A 15,747-nucleotide genomic window follows, 5' to 3' on the forward strand; every position below is an offset into this window, starting at 1 on the left:
TACCAACGCAGACACCACACAAAATATTTTCTCCTCATGCCTCTATCCCCTTCCCCTTGCATATACACACTCAAGGACATCTCTCGCCGTGACATCCTATTCGTCTCTCTGTAGACCTCTCTCATTTCTCGTGCTATCTCTCCCACGTCCCTGTCGGTGTACAAAAAGAGGGGTACACTTTTTGTACTCCTATAACTGTGCACGGGCAGTCTGAGCCGCGGATACCACCACACCAAGCAAGGCAATGGAGGTGAGCCAGGGTAAGACCGAAGCTCAAGAGAACTAGAACGACGCCAAGGCCAAGACCACGAAGAGCAAAGGGGACGAAGCGGACTCCCCTGGCAAGATCCTTGCCGGGGGACAGTTCTAGCAGCCCCGGCAAGACCCTTGCCGCGGCGACTCATCCCGCGCCTACGGAGAAAATCACCCTTGAGTCCACTGCGCACAAAGGGCAAGGATTCGGGAGACATCCCCGTGGCGGCATGCAGATCTTCGTAAAGACATTCAAGATCAAATACGCACTAAGGAGACGACAACCCTTGGCGGGATCCCAGCCGAGGAAGACCACAAGGCCCCCGGCAAGCGCCTTGCCGGGGATGACAGCAGGCGCCTCGGCAAGACCCTTGTCGGGGCCCCGACAAGGCCCTTACCAAGGACACCCGCAGGGCCACCATCAGGCCCACGCCGACTAAACCTCCACCACCGCATGCATGCAGCTGCCGACCCAACTAGCTGGGCAGGCACCTGCGTGGCGGCATGCAGATCTTCGTGAAGACCCACCACTGCGCCACCTCAGCTGCCTGCCTACCTATGTGGCATCGCAGGCGTCGCTGGCCAAGGCGCGTGTCGACACAAGAAGGAGCGACAGCGGACGAGACAGGTTTCTTCCCCGTCCTCGATAAAGCAAGGACACCTAAGCAAGACGCATTAAATGCGCCTTGTCATGTGATGCGAGGGATAACCTCGCATCACTGTACCCTTTCTACCTCCTGTGTGCCACTGTGGCAACCCCTTTTTCTATAAAAGGAGGCCCAGGACGACCAGAGGGAGGATTCGGCTTTTTGGAGCTCCTCACGCCCCATAGCTAGCTCAAGAACACAGATATACAATCCACCAAAGTAGGAGTAGGGTTTTACGCATCCTCGCGGCCCGAACCTGGATAAACGAACTGTGTGCTATCTGTTTGATCCGCTCTTCTCACGACCCCGCGCCCCGCTAACCACAGTAGGGATTTTTGTGATCCCATAGGTGTCGTTCCCACCGACAGTCCCCGTCCCCCCCCTGTCGGCCCCTCTATCCATGCCTCTCTCGAATACGGAATACATACACATACCTCTCTAGGCCCTGCCAAATACGTCAACTACACATTTACACATGTTGCATCACGTACCCCGTTGATCTAAAAATCCCTCTCTTCACGTTTATTTCGCATACAACATTCCTTTTGAATAAAACCACACAAAGTGTGGCCAAAAAATTATTTTAGAATTTCTACATATATACAACATTACAAAGTTATATAGAGGAGTATGAACGTTAATTTGCATTGCATGGTGCACCCAATGATATTTATTCCGCACTGTGAATTTTTGTATTTTTATACTATATATAAAGTTAGTCATAATAAAGAGAAAGGAAGAGCATCTCCCTCTGCATCACATACACCCCCTCCACGCCCCTTTCACGTATGCACACAAACTATCTCCAGGTCCTCTAAAAGTACGCCCCCGGCACATTCATGCATGTTTCATCTTTCTCTCAATATATACAGTGACGATCATTGTATTTGAAGCAAAAGCACGGTACGTACATTGGACTTCAGAATCCACTCATTACGGTCACCATTTATGTTTTGTGGTTATTATACAGTCACTGGATCACCATACAACTCTGTATTTCCTCAAGACACAACTAGTTGACTAGTCAAACGCTCCACGTGGCACCTCTAGTGTTGCATCACATTGTCTCACTACCATTGGGCCCACCTGTCGACGTGTATAAGAATGAAAACAAATGAAAAAAATATTGAACGGTGGTTTGAAGTCATGACCGCGGGCACAACGTACAAGGTGGCCTTGTATTGGTTTGTTGAGCCATCTGTTTTAACACACATGAGCTATTGTGGTGATTATACACACACGCACGCATGAACACGAACTGCATGCACGCAACACTCACACGAACACATGCAGCCACGCACGCATGCAACACTCACATGTACACACGCAGCCATGCACGCACGCAACATTCACACGTACACACACAGCCACGCACGCACGTAACACTCACATGCATGCATGCACACACCACACGACCAACACACACTCTCACGCTCAAGTGTTCAACCTACACGTGCATGCGCACACATTAGGCCCAGACAGACACATACACAACCAGGTGGTTCCCGCGCACGGGTTGGAGTCTTGTTGCGCCTGCGTAAATTTGTGTTTATTTGACATTTTTCCTATACGAACTGACAGGTGGGACCCACAAGGAACATGGTCAATTTAACTAGTCAACATAGTGCCACGCAGACTATTTGGCCGATCAACAGAGTGCAATCCGATGTTGAACGATGAGCAAGTGACCGTATAATCACCGCAAAACGTATATAGTGACAATAATGCGCGTATTTCATAGTCCGGTGATCGTATTACGCTTTTCGCTTGAAATACACTAACTGACCGTGTATTTATCTCTTCTCTCGCTCTCTCTGTGGAGCCGAGTAGGCCAACGTGTCAGTGCCTAAATCGGCGCACGCCACCCCATTATTGTTGTACTGGTTTCGTAAGAGCGAACAAGCATTCACGTCTACTGTACAAACTGTAGATATGAGTTACAAATGCTATGAAGACGAATACAAATATTTGAATCCACTTTAAGCCCAATTTCTCTCTATAGGCCCTCTAAAAGTACATCTATATACGTTCTCGCATGTTACATCTAACAACTATGCAATACAGCACTACTACTACACTCTAACACAATAAATCATATGTGTTTTTAGTTTTACTAGACCTCATATTGTTACTTAATTATTCAGTTTGCATACATTAAAATTGCCTTTAAAATGTATGGCTAATATCATCTACCGCACGGGAAAAACCTAGCCCTTGCCTGTTCAATCGGGTTTGTATCGATGGATCGTGCGAAACAACAAAACTATAGTAGTACTACAGTACAAGTAATAGTTCCCTGGGCCGCCGTGTCATGTACTCCTCCGTCGTAAGAGTGGAGCGCTTGTTTTCATTAATGTTCTAGTCCCTTTCACCGACATGTGGGACTTCAAGCAACCGGGTCCACGTGACATACCGAAATAATAGTGCAGAGCAGCAGGGGTGAAGCACCCCAGTCATGGCGCCGACATAGTAATGAGCAATGAGGCGTCAAATTACAAAGTTGCACCTTTCCCGCAGTTAAGTTGGAGGGATGAAGTAATAATGCTAAAAAATAAGTTGGAGGGACGAAGCAACCATCATTTCACTCGTTGCTGAATCTGCTTCTCCCTCATCTTCTTCAAGTTAACCACGTGTTGCTTATGCCGTTGTTTTGCCTCATGTGGGACGCGGATCGGCTTGGTAAAGCACTGACACGTGGAACCACATGTTAGCAAACCGCCAGGCCAACGTCCTCTAAAAATAAGAAACCTCCCCTTCCACCCGCGCGACAAAATCACCTCATTTTTGCTAACCTTGATACTATAATTTTTTAGATCAATATAATCGAGATTTGTATAAATAGCACACAAGAGCAAAACCAAGTGGTACGGTTAATGTCGTGGAATTGTCACGGTAGATGTCCTAGTGTCAGGACTTAGTCGTGAGGCCAACGCATCTATGTGGTAGCTTGAGAGGGATTGAGCGGAATCGAGAGACGCAACACAAGACAAGGATTTAGACAGCTTCGGGCCCCGGTAAATATCATCCGGTAACAACCCTACATGCTGTTTGAGGCTAGGTCTCATTATCATAACGAGGGAGTCGCCGTAAAACGGCTCTCTCAGTTATGGCTAGCCCTAAGATTGTTTCTTCTTGCTTGTTCCTCTTTGGGGAGCCCTGCCCCTCCTTATATAAGTTGAAGGGGCGGATTACATGTAGAGTCCAACTCGGACTTAAGACTTAACTATTCTGACTTCTCTTCATGGGCTTCTTAACATCTTGGGCTTCATAACGTCTCGGGCTTCATAACGTCTCAGGCTTCATAACCCCTGGCAACCCAGTTATCACTGTCTGCCGGGTTACGACTGGAGCCGGTTTATGATGGTCTGCCTGTTTATAACTGGTGCCGGTTTATGATGGTCTGCCTGTTTATGACTGGTGCCAGTTTATGATGGTTTTCCGGTTTATTATGGTCTGCCGGTTTATGATTGTCTGCTGAGTTATCATCTGACTTAACTCCTGCCGGGTTATCATCTAACTTAATTCCTGCCGGGTTATCATCTGACTTAACTCCTGCCGGGTTATCAACCTACCTTAACTCCTGCTGGGTTATCAACCTGCCTTAACTCCTGCCGGGTTATCATCTGACTTAACTCATGCCGGGTTATCAACCTGCCGGTTTACCGTCTGGGTTAACTACCTGTCTTAACTATTTGTCTTAACTGCCAGCCGGTTTACCAAGTCCCAGCCGGGTTATAACTCCGGCAGGATCATACCGTGGGGTATATCCCCGACATTAGCCCCCAGTTTAATTTGGATTTATCCATGTTAAACTGATCCCGATCATCCTTAAGTCCTTGTCACTTCCTTCTTCTAGAAAATCCAGGTCAATTGGCCGGCTTCATAATCAATTTGCTGACATTGGTTTGTCACAGAGAAATATTATGAAGAATAATTCATTTGACTCAACTCCCAATGCTTAACAAAAATATTGGTCTTTGAAATACTCATCTGATGTTCAGCCGGTTTAAGAATGTAGAACTTTGCCGGTTTAAGAATGTATAACTTTACCGGTTTACCATTTCCAGTTTACAAATATTGATGGCACCGGGTCATAATTGTAGTTAACATCAAGCTTGAAAATATACCTCCTTTGTATGCATATCACTTGTAGCCCCCAAGTCTTAAGAAAGGAGTGTAGTAACTACTTAAGACTTGCTTCAATATAAATGTTACAATCTTGAAGAAATCCAGTTTGTTCATCACTGGTCATAAACTGAGTATTCCATATATGTAGCCCCCAAGTGTCGGGTTGTCATGCTTGCAGCAACCTGGGACTTGTAACTTCCTGATGCTCATAAAAACTTCAACCAGTGTAGCCCCCAAGGGCCGAGTCATTATGCAAATAATGAGCAGGGACTTTGAAAATATGATCATGTAGACTTTAACAGCAACGTGTAGCCCCCAAGGGCCAGGTCATTATATATACTTAAATTGTTGACAGGAGCAATTGGTAGCCCCCAAGGGCCGGCTCATTACAATGTGATGAGTCGGGTCTTCAATAAGGTGATGAAAGAATGACTTTGCATTAGCCCCCAAGTGCCATGGTGCATGCTGGCAGTGACATGGGACTTTCATATTTGATATAATCTCAATTTGAATAATGTAGCCCCCAAATGCTGGGTCGTAAGCCTGTAGCGACTCAGGACTATTCCTTCCATTGTAGAATAAATCATATACATTGATGAAATAACAGCCATTGCGCTAAAGCGACTTTGAAAACCTCAATCATAATATTGGTTATTGATAACCATAATAAAAATCCAGCCGTGTTGGTTATTAAAGATTTGAATAATATAACCTGGTTTGAAAACCGGTTCCTGCCATATAAACCGGTATATCTGTACCCATATGATACATGCTATGATGATGTAATGATGATGCAATGTATGACGCAATATATAACGATGTATGTGTATGATCAAGAGGGTTTAAGCTATGGTTTAGATACGACCAGAGCCCCTAAGTAGTCATAATTGTGGCATTGCGCCGATCAAGAGGCGTAGCTATAGTTCGGATATGACCAGAGCCCCCAAGTGATTTCCCTGGTGGCCTTATGCATATCAAGAGGTGTAGCTATGGTTCGGATACGACTAAACCCCCAAGTGATTTCCCTGGTGTCCTTATGATTATCAAGAGGTGTAACTATGGTTCGAACCCATAGCCCCCAAGTGATTTTCCTGGTGGCCTTATGCCTATCAAGAGGTGTAGCTATGGTTAGGATACGACCAAGCCCCCAAATGATTTTCCTGGTGGCCCTTATGCCTATCAAGAGGTGTGACTATGGTTCGAACATAGCCCCCAAGTGATATTGTGAGCTGTGCTCAAGGGATACCCATGTTTGAGTTGTGCTCTGCAACAGACTCTCTTTGGCCCCTTATGATAATATTGGCTTGATAGACGGATCAAGAGGGTAGTAACACTATGTTCTCTTTGGTGAATACACCTATGTTTGAACAGGAAGCCCCCAAATGATATAGTGAGCTGTGCTCCAGGGGAACCTATGTTTGAGTTGTACTTTTGCAACACACTCTCTTTGGTCCCTTTAAATTTTTCTAAGGACTCGAACTTGCGAGAGATTATTTTTTTAAACCGGAAATTCTTAAACCGGATAGTGAGAGCTTCAAAGCTTTGTGGGAGACAGCTTTCCCTTGAACCGGATTTTAAACCGAAATCTTTCTTTTTAAACCGGAAATTTTTCGACGGCCTTTAAATTTGCACCAATACGGCGGTTTAGGGTCCTGCATTAGACAACTTTGCAAGACGGAGTAATTTCTTTTTTAAAGAAAGCAATATATAATATAGAAATATACTGGATGAATTTCACCTAATATGTCAGGCCAGTTAATATCCATCACGGGGTTGATGATCACCATGGTGAAGCTGAAATTAATCATGGCCGAGTCGGCCGCGGGAGCAGACAGATGAGTTGGCCACGGTGTTGTAAGCCGGTGCGGACGAGCAAGTTGTCCTCCTCATTGTAATCCGGCGTGGATGCATGAACCGGCCGCGAGGGCGGACGATAAGCCAATCGCGTGAGTTGATGTAGTGGGGGTGACAACCTGCGCAGGATGAGTGCTAGTACAAAAGTAATATTTGCTCACACCCCTTTTGCAACACCTTTTTGTAAGGAATAATGGTCCTGTGAAAAAATATCATAGACCAGAGTAATTGTTCGCAAACAATTTAATATGTGCTGATAAAATATATAGAAAAGATAGCACTTGGTTACTTATCAGACAATTGCGGGCACCGATATTGGATGATATAGTCGGACGTTAACTTTATCCAATCTTTAAATCGCCGGACGCGTCTGACAACCTTAGTCAAAATACAGACTAGCAGTTGGAGTAATAGTACTGCCTCTGATTTTTTTTTTTCTTGGCGTTTATGCTTATCCCGCATACCACAGCAAAAATCAGATTGCCTTACTCCTGGATTGCTACGGAAGAGGCGTCAGGCAGTTGCAATAATCGGCTTAGAGCCACTGTATCCTTGTGCCCACGTTTTCCTCCCCCGCCTCTCTTTTTTTTTTAAATAACCAGCTCTTCTAACTGATGATACATGGACGGAACTGAACACCAGGAGCAGAGCTTTTATGTCATCTAAAAACTGTAAATGTTGCTATCAGACCCGCCAGAGTTGCTATCGCTCCGGCCTCTTCCACTGATCTCTGTGTTTAATATCACTGTACCCTTCGGGGGTGACGTCCAGCGGACTACGTTATCCGTGTTTGCCCAGTGCTCTCGCCCCTGGAACTGAGATATGGCCGTTTTACTGGCTTCTAATGTCGGGTTCTTATTCATGGACACAATCCAGCAATGGTCTTCCTCCTGCAGCCAATCTTGTCTAAAGTTTCCGAAACAACCTTGTTTGGCAGTCCCCATCCTTTTCCTCATAACATATCTCCACGGCTCGGCAACATGAGCCGTTTTGAAGCGTAGCAGGGCGAGCTGCTGCGAAGACGAGTCGGCCAAGCCAGCAGCGACGGGGGCGGCTCAAGGCGGGTGGCAAAGGCGGTTCAAAGCGCGGCCGCAGCGGAGGTGGCACAAGGCCAGGGTAGTTCGGCGCACCGGCGAAACCAGCAGGGCAACAACTTAATGCGGCAGCTGGTCCGGTGAAGTAACGGCAGCAATGGCAGGTTATAACAACAACGAGTCCGCAGAAGTAACGACAGCAGCCGGCGGTTTAACGCAGGCCACGGACGCGGCCGACGGTTCTCATTACAGTGAGTAATCGGTGCAACAGCAGTCGGCGATGCGCATCTGCCATAGTCGATCTTGATCAGCTCACGGAGGCGTTGGTGGAGCCTTGACCGGTTCAGCACGATAAAGGTGACTCGCCCTGCGGCAACTTGAACCGGCCAGAATGAGGCGCCGTGGAAGCAGCCAGGGATGGCGAGTCACTCGTGACTCTCAGGCTTGTCCGGCAACTTGAACCGGAGACGAGGTGGAGGTAGCACAAGGGCGCGGTCACGGGTAGTGAAACGGCACGTGAGGATGGCAGCAGCTCGTAGCAGTGGTGAACCGGCGCACGGGGTGCAGCAATAGCAAATCCGCGCGATGGATGCCGGGGCCTAGGCGTCAGCGTGCAGGCAAGACCTCAGCGGAGGCGGTAGGAGCAGCTGCAGCGAATCAGCTCAGCAGAGTTGAAGTCGGTGGGTCACAAGCTCGGCGGTTTGGAAACAGGCAGAGGCACCGGTTTGAGCGGGGCCGGTTACGGGGCGGCCATGAGGAGGTGAGATGGTCGACAGAATCCGGCGACTTAACACGGGGCCATTCTGTGTGAGATAGGCGACTTGAAGCCCTGGCGGAGGCTAAACCGGCGGGCGGTTTGAAACTGCGGCACTCGGCGCGGTAGCTCAGACGTGGGCGCGGGCGCGGCTTGACTCGGAAGCGGCGTAACCCGGGGCTTGATCCTGTTTTGAGGCCGCAGGACCGAGCTTGGCTGTGGCGAGCAGTACGTGGCTCGGAGGCGCGTCTTGGGCGCGGAGATGAACCGGCTACGTCGAGGCGCGTCTTGGACGGAGGTGGCGCAATTCAGGCAAGAGGCGGAAGCAGCGACCGCGGAAGGCGGCTCGTCCTCGCCGGTTTTGAAGATGGCCAGCAAAAGCATCCCACGGCGGAAGAATCCAGCAGCTCTAGGTAGTAAAACCGATCTTGAGGTCATCCGTGACCACAGCAGCAGCGGAGCAGGGCCACGGTAGCGTTGGCAGCTCGAGCGGGCTGACCATTGCGGAGGTGGACGGTGACAAGGCGAGCGGCGGTTGATTCTTGAGGCGGTGGCAGTTGTGGCCGGCTCGAGGAGGCGAGGCGCAGGCGGTTTACGACCGCAGTTAGATGGGCAGCGGCTCAAGGCCGCAACGGCGCCTTGGAAGTGGGCGGAACGGGAGCAGAGCCTGCGTGACGCGGCATGGCGCGAGGTGGAGGCGGCCTGCTCCAGGGACAGCGGTGGCGAAGACCACGGCGACAGCGGAGGCGAGCCGCTGGCTTGATACGAGGCTCGGGGTCCGGGTCAACGACAGAGTCGGAGCCCGTGGACGACCTGTTCCTAGGTCATGGGCTCGTGGCTCTCTTCTCTGTGTGTTTTTTCTTTGAAAATTACCCTGATGATGATCCAGCTGCCGCTCTTGGAATCTTGTGACTCGGATGGAGGTAGTAATCTCATCTATTAGCACTCAAGTAGGAGTAGTACTAGTCTTGGACTTGTGGACGTGGACTAGTACTAGTCTTGGACTTCTGACTCGGCTGCCGCTCCTGTAACATGTACTAGTGCAAGTACTAGTTGATTTTTTCAGATTTGACTTTTCTTCACATCGGGGAAAAAGGCTAGCAACAGACGGTCGATTCCCACGGCGCGGGACTTGTGGACGTAGAGCAGCAGCGACTCGGAGTTGATCCGATTTAAAAACGCGAGGTTAACTCGGAACAGACCAGCGGTTTAGACGAAACTGCAGAGAAACGACGATGGCTTGGTGCGGCCGTTCAACCAGGGTTGACCCGCCGGTGAAAATGTTGCCTTGGTAATTTCTGATTGAGGGGATTTGATGCCTACGTGAGTAGCGGCTTTCCCAGTGTGGGTCCCTCCACACTAATTAAGGAAAATGTTGTAATCTTTGGCCACTTTCAATTGTATTGAACGAACCGTGTCGGACTTTCTTGGGATATTGAAATCTTCGTGGACGGCAATCATTCGTACGTGGCCGATCGAACAGCCGCCCGACACAGTAGTCATCGGACCCGGTCGCCGATTCTCCGCTGTCAGCTTCTGTAGCGGTAGTTTTGGTTTCGGCGAGAATAATTCCTTCTCTTGATCTCGGCGAGTTATGACGGTAGCCACGATCCAGCCCTAATGTTCTCTTGATCTTGAATCTCGAATATACCGTTTGACTGTTCGTCAATGATGTAAACTTCTGTGCCGGTTCTTTTCCACCCAGCAAATCACGAACTTCTCAATCCCTGAAAAGATCCCTTCAAGAACTCAACACCACCGTGCGCGGGCCCCACGGTGGGCGCCAACTGTTGTGGAATTGTCACGGCAGATGTCCTAGTATGAGGACTTAGTCGTAAGGCCAATGCATCTATGTGGTAGCTTGAGAGGGATTGAGCGGAATCGAGAGACGCAATACAAGACAAGGATTTAGACAGCTTCAGGCCCCGGTAAACATCATCCGGTAACAACCCTAAATGTTGTTTGAGGCTAGGTCTCATTATCATCACGAGGGAGTCGTCGTAAACCGGCTCTCCCAGTTATGTCTAGCCCTAAGATTGTTTCTTCTTGCTTGTTCCTCTTTGGGGAGTCCTGCCCCTCCTTATATAAGTTGAAGGGGCGGGTTACATGTATAGTCCAACTCGGACTTAAGACTTAACTATTATGACTTCTCTTCATGGGCTTCTTAATATCTTGGGCTTGATAACGTCTCGGGCTTCATAACGTCTCAGGCTTCATAACCCATGGCAACCCAGTTATCACTGTCTGCCGGGTTATGACTGGTGCCGGTTTATGATGGTCTGCCTGTTTATGACTAGTGTCGGTTTATGATGGTCTGCCTGTTTATGGCTGGTGCCGGTTTATGATGGTCTGCCAGTTTATGATTGTCTGTTGACTTATCATCTGACTTAACTCCTGCCGGGTTATCATCTGACTTAACTCCTGCCGGGTTATCATCTGACTTAACTCCTGCCGAGTTATCAACCTGCCTTAACTCCTGTCGGGTAATCAACCTTCCTTAACTCTTGCCGGGTTATCATCTGACTTAACTCCTACCGGGTTATCAACCTGCCGGCTTACCGTATGGGTTAACTGTCTGTCTTAACTATATGTCTTAACTGTCAGCCGGTTTACCAAGTCCCAGCCGGGTTATAACTCCGGTCGGATCATACCGCGGGGTATATCCCCGGCAGTTAAGGGAATCCACAATGTGTAGTCAAATGTGAAAATAGCTTATTTTGATGTATCTATGGCTCGTATCGGGGGGTATGAACCATGGAAAAGATAGAATACAGTAGATATTACACCTATATAAATAAAGAATGAGTTCACAACAGTACCAAAAGTGGTGATTTATTTTCTTATACTAACGGAGCTTATGAGATTTTTTGTTGAGTTTTGTGTTGTGAAGTTTTCAAGTTTTGGGTAAGGATTTGATGGATTATGGAATAAGGAGTGGCAAAAGCCTAAGCTTAGGGATGCCCAAGGCACCCTGTCACGCCCCCGATTTGACCATACACTAATCATGCACGCAAACATGTACGATTAAGATAAGGGACTCACGGGAAGACATCACAACACAACTCTAGACACAAATTAAAATAATACAAGCTTTATATTACAAGCCAAAGACCTCGAGGGCTCGAATAGACAAGAGTCAGCGGAAGCAACAATATTTGAGTACAAATATAAGTCAAACAAGTCTGCCTTAAGAAGGCTAGCACAAAAGCAACAATGATCGAAAAGGCAAGGCCTCCTGCCCGGGACCTCCTAACTACTCCTCGAAGTCGAACTCCATGTAGAGTCATCCTCGGGATCCTCTGGCTCCTGGACTCCATAATATGATCGCAATAACCGGGGAAAAGGGGAAAAAGAAGTAGGAAAGCAACCGTGAGTACTCATCCAAAATACTCGCAAGCAAGGATCTACACTACATATGCATTGGTAACAATGAAATGGATAGTATTTGTGGACTGGACTGCCGAATGCCAGAATAAGAGGGGGATAGCTAGTCCTATCGAAGACTACGCTTCTGGCAGCCTCCATCTTGAAGCATATAGAAGAGAGTAGATGGTAAGTTCACCAAGTAGCATCGTATAGCATAATCCTACCCGGCGATTCTCCCCTCGTCGCCCTGTGAGAGAGCGATCACCGGGTTGTATCTGACACTTGAAACGGTGTATTTTATTAAGTATTCGGTTCTAGTTGTCATAAGGTCAAGATACAACTCCGGGTCATCCTTTTACCGAGGAACACGACTATTCAAATAGATAAACTTCCCTGTAGGGGTGCACCACATTACTCAACACGCTCGATCCCTCTAGTCGGACACACTTTTCTGGGTCATGCCCGGCCTCGGAAGATCAACATGTCGTAGCCCTACCTAGGCTCAACAGAGAGGTCAGCACGCTGGTCTAAATCCTATGCGCACAGGGGTCTGGGCCCCTCGCCCATTGCACACCTGCACGTTGCGTACGCGGACGGTGAGCAGACCTAGCAACCTCCATTACAAAGGAAGTTGCGTTACGCGGTCCAACCCAGCGCGTGCCGCTTAGTCGCTAACGTCAAGAAGGCTTCAGCTGATACCATGACGTCGAGTGCCCATAACTGTTCCCGCGTAGTTGGTTAGTGCGTATAGGCCAGTGGCCAGACTCAGATCAAATACCAAGGTCTCATTAAGCGTGTTAATTGATGTAATCGCGAACGCCGACCAGGGCCGGGCCCACCTCTCACCTAGGTGGTCTCAACTTGCCATGTCGCTCCTCCACAAAGATCCACCCAGAGGGCCGTCGGGACAAATGTCCTTTCAGCCCCCAATCCGTGAATCACTCGTGGGTACTCTACGAGCCGACCCGACTTTAGTCACCACATGTATCATATATTATGTATATAAGTATATACCCGTGATCACCTCCCGAGTGATCACGACCTGATAATATAGCATTGTAGGCGGACAAGAATGTAGGGCCACTGATGATAAACTAGCATTCTATACTAAGCATTTAGGATTGCAGGTAAAGGTAACAACAGTCGTAGCAAGGACAGGATATGCAGCAAAATAGGATTAACCGAAAGCAGTAACATGCTACACTACTCTAATGCAAGCAGTAGAGAGAAGGAATAGGCGATATCGGGTTGATCAAGGGGGAGCTAGCCTGGTTGCTCTGCAGACAAAAACAAACCCTCAAAGGTGAAGTAGTCGATCACTGGTTCAACCGCGGTCTCGGGGTCTACCGGAAAGAAGTAACGGAGGGGGAACACAATAAATAACAGAGCAATCAAAGCATCACAAAGCATAACATGGCAATACGCGGTGCTAGGGGTGACCTAACACGGTGCTAGGGGTGACCTAACGCAGTACTAGGTGCTACCAGCGAAGGGGGGAAACATCCGGGAAAGTATTCCCGGTGTTTCGCGTTTTTGCACAGATGAATCAGAGAGAGAGATAGTTGCATGTTCGCTTGCTAGGGACGTGTGGTGAACGAACGGACTGCGTGTTCGGATTCGTCTCGTCGTTCTTAGCAACTTCCATATATAAAATATTTTCATCCGAGTTATGAATTATTTTATATGAATTTCCAAAGTTTTATTGTTTTTTTAAATTTATTAGTAATTCGAAATGAATAACCAAATGGCTATGTGTACCCAAATGGGTACACAGCCAGAGAGGCTGACTGGTGGGCCATTGCCCAGTCAACAGTCAACTGAGTTGACTATTGACCTGGTCAAACTGATAGGTGGGGGGTCCATCTGTCATTGACTCATGTGTTAATTGGATTGATTAAATTAGTATAATTAGTGGTGGGGCCCCACTGCCATGGACTTAACTGAAGTTAGACTTATTCTAAACATTTAGTTAACCGAAGGGGCCCAAATGTCATCTCCACATTAGGCTAATTAGCTACTGATTTAACCTAAAAATAATCTAGCACTAATCTAATTGGCCGGCCATGCTGGGCAGTATCAAGCCGACTATACATGGCTGGGCACGCACGCACGGGAGTGCACGGCGGCCACAGCCAGCAGCTGCAGCAGTAGCTAAAGCAGAGCAACGGCGCAAGGAGCATCATACATAGCACAACGGCAACGTAGCATCAGCGCACCGGCAGAGGCAGCAAGCAGCAGCGGGCACTAGCGGCGGCAACTGCGGGCGGCTGCGGGCGTGAGAGTGCAGGCAGGCGCAGGTGCATGCGTGGGGCGGCAAGCAGGGCCGGGCACGGCCGGGAGCGATGGGCGCGGCGTCGGACGAGCAGCAGGCGGCGGAGGCGGGCGCGGTCGGACGGCAGTAGCGGCAAGGCTATGGGCAGGAGCGCTCGAGCGGGCACAGGGGCGTGACGGCGCGAGTAGCGGCAAGCAGCAGTAGGTAGAAAGCAGCAGCAACACAGGAGCAGCAGCGTGCACGTACGCGGACACTGAGCTTTTGCCATGGTGGACAAAGCTCACAGGACGACCACAAACGGAACGGATCGAGCCGGAGAAGAGGGGGAATCGGACTAGGAGCTCACCGCGATCTCGATGGTGAGGTCGGCTTTGCCGGGGACGGACGGAGCTAGGCGAATCGACAATGAAGGTGGTGCGGCCATGGCGCAGGGAGGCGGGTCGTCGGCGATGGGGAGGAGCACTCCAGCTCGATCTCGTGGTTGCAGTCGAAGCAGTAGAGGCGAGCGGATCTCCTGGACCAGCCCCTAGACGCCGGGAAGCTCGATGGCCTCGCCGGTGAGGTTGTCCGCGGTGGCAGCCGCGTCGGGATTGAGCGGGGGGAGAGAGAGCGAGCGAGGGGAAGGGGCCCTGGGGGTTCTTGGGTTGGCGGGGCGTGCGGGGGCAACCTAGTAGGGCGCAAGGGGACCTTGATGCCGTGGACGATCGTATTGTGTCCATGGGGGTTGAGGTGAACAGAGGAAGGGGGATGACATGAGGTTAGGTGGGTTGGGCCTGCCATTGAGCTTTATGGGCCAAAGTGGCCAGTAGATTAGGTCCTGCCTGTTTTCATGTATTTATTTAACTACTTGCATTTTAGTTGTTTTTTTCTATTTAGTTTTTGCCTTCAAGTGACTTTAGTTAATGTGAAAATTAGGACACAATTATTAGGCAATAAAGTGAAGAGGCCGACAAAGTTTGAAGTCAAATGGAATTGTATAATTATTTGTTCAAAATGAAATGGCTATTTTATTTGTTGTTGGACATCTTTATATTATACTAGGGATTACCCGATGAGTCAAATGACATTGGTTTCAACATGAAAATTGCTCATGGGGATTTATATTAATATCCAAATATTTTAGATTTATAGTTTGAGGAAATAATAATTTAACTTGTCTTTTTTTTAATTTGAATTTGAGGTCGGTTTGGAACAAAGTGATGATTAGCAAAAATTAATTATGATGATGTGTCACCATTAATAGGAGTTTACTGTGGCATGACACCCGGGGTGTTACAATTCTCCTCCACTATAAGAAATCTCGTCCCGAGATTTAAGAGGGGGAGTAAGAGAGCGAGTCTTCTTGGTCCTGGTTGCCCTTAATGAAGTGGTTGACCCATGGCATTGATGTCTTCATTACTCTGCTTCAGTCATCATGATGAAGTCGGCATCCTTTCTTCA

The 15,747-nt window shown here is 48.6% G+C and overlaps 1 long non-coding RNA gene across 1 annotated transcript; it reads right to left on the bottom strand.

Moving 5' to 3' along the window:
- Positions 1–11,674: 11,674 nt before the first annotated feature.
- LOC147985185 (uncharacterized) lies at positions 11,675–15,210 on the bottom strand. The gene is made up of 2 exons (XR_015615101.1): positions 14,654–15,210; positions 11,675–11,975 (listed from the first exon to the last, which is right to left on the bottom strand). It is a non-coding gene; the product is annotated as an uncharacterized LOC147985185 (long non-coding RNA).
- Positions 15,211–15,747: the final 537 nt, after the last annotated feature.

The sequence above is a fragment of the Triticum urartu genome, chromosome 2A, assembly GCF_056163025.1.
Source record: "Triticum urartu cultivar PI428250 chromosome 2A, HENAU_Tu73, whole genome shotgun sequence".
Classification (NCBI taxonomy): Eukaryota; Viridiplantae; Streptophyta; class Magnoliopsida; order Poales; family Poaceae; genus Triticum; species Triticum urartu.